The following is a 4,684-nucleotide window of genomic DNA, read 5'->3' as shown; positions in this document are numbered from 1 at the left end:
AGCTTTTCCTGAAGGATGCAGGAGGCAGCAGAGGAAAAGTGACTAAGGTGATGTGCTCAGTGTATTACCTCCACAGTGGCCCAGAGCAGCTGGGACAGGAGGGAAAAGGGCTCAGTGCACTGAAAGAGCTTTCCTCATAGAGGACAGAAAAAGTGTGGCTAGAAAAGCAAATACTAGAGCAGTTGTCTTGGTGAAAGAGTCAATAGTTGTGACCTTAAGCTCCAGACAATACAGAATGGGGAAGGCCATGAGAGACAAGGGGGCTCCCTGGTGAAAACCATTTTCATCAAGAGTTCAATTTCCTACTGTAACCAGAGTTTGTGCCTGATGAGTGTACATCTTAAAATCAGATAGACTTTATACTCCTGTTCTTTGGCTGTGCACTAGACACAAGGAGTGATTGCAGGAAATTGAACACAGGACTGCATGTCTGCAGCTGTGCGGAATGTGATGGCATTAGCAACCCGACCAAGGGTCTCCTTCTGGTGGCTCCAGAACTCACAGAAATACAGCACAGAGCCTCAGATCCAATTTCCTGTTCCCCTTTATCCTGGGTGAACATGTCAGTCAGAGCGACCTCCTGTCATTATCAAGTGATCCATCATATTAAAACGAGGGGGAAGGAAAAACCACAGCAGAAAGGAAAATTAATGTGTTGCAGACTTTGAAGTACTTCCCCTTTCATCCTAGCCCATAAAACTTTGATTTAGTTTTGTATCCTGGCTCAAGGGTTTCTCTCTGTCCCAGTGTTCTGATCAGTCTGGTTTGGACACTGGTGAAAACCAAGCAGTACCTGTGCCAGTGTGTGCTAACCTGGCCCAAAGCAAGTGCCCTGGGGGACTGTCACTTGACTCATGCTGGCTATCAGCATTGCATGCCAGGGAAGCAGGCTCATTAGTGCTGCCCTGGGCTTGTGCCCTTCCCTCCAGGTTTATTAAACAACAAACTGTCAGAGGGTAATGCCAGGGAGGATGGTGACCTTGTGCCAGGCTGGTGTGTGAAGGAGAAGGACCTGCAGCATACAAGGGGGATGCAGGCTGTGCCAAAAAGTCTCCACGCGTGTTGCCTGCTCCCTGTTGAGATGGTCAGGCAGTGCTAGTGGGACTGTAATAACTTCCAGTCCAGTTCAAGGCCAGGAGCAAACCAATGACCTCTTTGTCTGTCATCTTGCCTTTTAGTAGCAGGCATCAACTAAGCAGTTGTTATTAAAGGTCTGTTGTGCTCCATGAGGGAACTGGTGGCTGTGACATTCTGATCAGAGTACAGATTTCATTCTGCTTCTGCAAGTTCCCCTTGGAAAGAGTTGGATGCAGCATACTTTCCTTTCTGCCCTTCACCATTCTGCACTGTTTCTCCTGACTCTTCAGCAGCTCTCATAGAGTGGTGTGGACGATACTTCTCACAGTGAAAAGTTCCAGCTGATTTCCATAGGTTCAGGATTTGGCTTGATCCTATGTACTCTATTCTAGGGACTGGAAGCTCCCTGCACCACCCTCCATGCACTGCAGTAGCACCAGGCTGGTTGGAACCTTGTTGCGCTTGCCCCTGTGAATACAGAGGGTGACAGAGAGAGCTCACATTGGCAGCTGTGGATGTGGGCAAGGAAGGATTATCTGCAGGTCCTCTGGCTGTCCAAAGTTCGTGAGTTTGCATTTCCTGAATTGGTCTTTAAAAGATGTGGGGACCCTTGACCTAGCCAAGAGCAGTGAATGCTCAGACAATTCTGACAATGCCTGGTGGCTGAGTCTGGGTGCTTAATGCTCCACAGCTGGAGCACCTGGGCTCAGAGCTCTGCCCTTGCTGCTGCTGAGAGGTGCAAGAGCCAGAGGAAATGTGAATGTGTCTTATTTACTCTGTGCTGTTGAGAAATCTGTGAAGGAAACATCCCCATCTCAGTATCTCAAGCACCTTGAGACATTTCTATAGCAAAGACTGGCACTTGTCTGCCTGTTTTCATCAAAGAAAAACGGTGACCTGATTTTGGACAGCTGTGTCTCATCCTTACCTAGTGGTACCTGGGGTCAGGGGGAAGACTTGGTAGCTGAGAATGAACCCACAGCTGCAATTGCATTCAGAAGGTGGTTTCACATCCCCACCTTCTGTGATGAAAACCTCTGTCATGAAATTAATCGGTATTTCACACTTCCTGATATACTATGAAAATGATTAGACACAGCAGCAGCTGGGGAAGTGATGAGACTCATTGAGGCTTTGCTCCTTCTAATAATATCTTATATTTTATTTTTTTCCCTTTTCTGAACACACATTCATTGTTCATGGAAACTGACCCAATTGCAATATACCTACCAAACAAGTCCAACAACGGAGCTGCTCTTGCAGCCTGTCCATACCACATGGCAACAGCTCTGTCTCATCAAGGCAGTATAAAAAACTGTAAAACCACTAATAAAGAGATAAGGAGGAAGTTGTCTATGCAGGGGCTAGAAAAAAGGTGTTTTCTGGTTTTGCCTCTCTGAAGGCATGATGATATAAGCCTCATCTCATGTCTCTGTAGCATGCTTTTGTCACTGTTACAGGGATGGGATTAAAATCCTTACAGCATGTGGAGGCTATGCCCTTCACCTCCCATGGGAGCACAGTGGATCTGTCACTGACCTAAGCCAGGGAGCTCCTGCCAGGCTTCTGAGGGCAGTAGGACAGGTGGCAGCCTGGATGCCTAGAGGCATGGTGGTCCACGGGATGGTGTTGGGCAGAGGGGAGATGCCAAGGGGAAGATGCTCTCCCAGCCAGTGGAGAAGAGGGGAGCAGTGGTCTTTTCCCAGGGATTGCTGTGGCAGCTGATGGTTTTTCTTCCCTAGATCCCCAGCAGCAGTCGCAGTGCTGTCTGTGCCCTGTAGGACATGGAGCCATCGGGGCCCTAGAAAGATGTTAAATAGAATACCATCTGAATGTAACCATATAGAGAGCAAGTGAGGGCTCAGTCTATTGCTAGATGCAGCTGAAACCAGTAAGATGATGGCAGTAGGGTCAGCAGCTGAAAGGGGAGTGCAGTGGTTCATAGCAGAACCAATTGAAAGGGAATTACTGCAGGGTTTACCGCTCTTTCAGTGCGAGCAAAACCACATGATGCTGGGGGAGGAGGCTGCCTGGTAATGCTGCCTCTCCTGGGATGCCATTTCCCTTGCCCAGTAAATACTGCTTCTGGAATAAGCTGCATAATGAGTGTGCTAAACCACACCTTCATCTTCTGGGCAGCATCACAACAAGAGTCAGGCAATTAGCCCTTGTAGTGGCTTTGGGAGAACAGTAATGCCCCCCTTGCACTTGAGGATTTGCCTGGCGCTGCTGAAGCTCCTGGAGTAAGCCAGCACAGGGCAGGGCTGGGACCAGCAGGTCTGTCCCTCCCATAGCTCTGGGACTTGCTAACCTACTGTAGGGGGATAGGATATAGGAAGGTAAAGGTAGTATAGAAAGTAATCTTACCCCTAAGGAGTTGCAGCTGAGCTAACTATTGATGAGTAGGAGCAGGCCTGACTTTAACAGGCCACAGCTGTAGCCAATGAGAAGAAGAGTGCTATAAAAGAGTGGATTGGTTGGTTGAGGGGGAACTGGAGTCCGTTGGTTACTGTGAGAAGGAAGAGTCAGTGCCTAGAGGGGCTGCCTATGAGAAACATGAAGGAGGTATGAAACTCTTGCACTAAGGAGGCAACAATGTGGGACCTTTGTAATATAATGACAACAACCTACAGCAGAGAAATTTGGTAGCCAGGTAGCAGTTTCCAAAATCCTAATTTCCCACTTTTGAGCAATTAGGCAGGTGGAAGGAGAGGCTTGGAATTCCCAGTCTGTGGGAAGTACATGGAATGTAGGGCTCTGCTGTAAGACAGACAGTGCTGCCAGTTGGGTCTTGTCTGCTGTCAGCTTTGCTGAGTGATGCTGGGTCACTCCTGTTGTGTGTGGCTCAGGTGGCTGGTACAGTGGTGAGCCCTGACAAATTTCAGTGGCACGTGGATATGAGGTGGGTTTTTCTGCGTTGTTTCTGCTCCTGGCCTTTGGGGTGAGGTTGGTGTATTTGGTAAACAATGCTGTGAGCAACTTGTGTGACTAGGGTTTCTGGAAGCTACTGCTCTGTAGCTGCAAGATGGTCAGCAGTGCAAAAATGAATGTCAGAAACCACACAGACCAGAGCCTGTGCAAAATGGCCATTGCCTCCCTCTGCCAGGAGAGAGCCAGAGGTAGGCAGCCCAAGACTCTCCAGGCTGAAGTGCTTCAGCCATTCCAAATTATTCCCCCTGTTATCTCCAGAGCAAAACTTGTTCTGCACATTCTGGGATACAAATCAGTTATCAGGGAGAGTTAATGCAAGTTTGGAGTTTATGTGAAGTGTTAAGAAGAGCAACAGCTAAACCCATGTCCCCACAGGAACAACATGAAGAGGGTCTTAAAGAGGGTGTGTGATGAGAGGAGCAAGGGCAAGAAATACGTTTAGGTGGGAGACAGTGCACAGAATGGGGCAGAGGAGGGGGCAGAGGCTGAATGTAGGACTCTGTACAAAGTACAGGACAAAATACATTGTGTGTAGAAGAAACCCCAGGATATGAAAAACCACCCTATTTTTTTGCAAACAGGTGTGTCTTTCTCCACACATTAACTTCTATCTGAATTCTTTTGACTGCTCTGAAGGTGGGATCCTGTTGTTGGAGCAATCCTGTGGGACTGCTTC

Source organism: Geospiza fortis, unplaced genomic scaffold (assembly GCF_000277835.1).
Source record: "Geospiza fortis unplaced genomic scaffold, GeoFor_1.0 scaffold54, whole genome shotgun sequence".
Lineage (NCBI taxonomy): Eukaryota > Metazoa > Chordata > Aves > Passeriformes > Thraupidae > Geospiza > Geospiza fortis.
The sequence above is the reverse complement of the archived record's forward strand: the minus strand, read 5'-3'. Positions refer to the sequence as shown.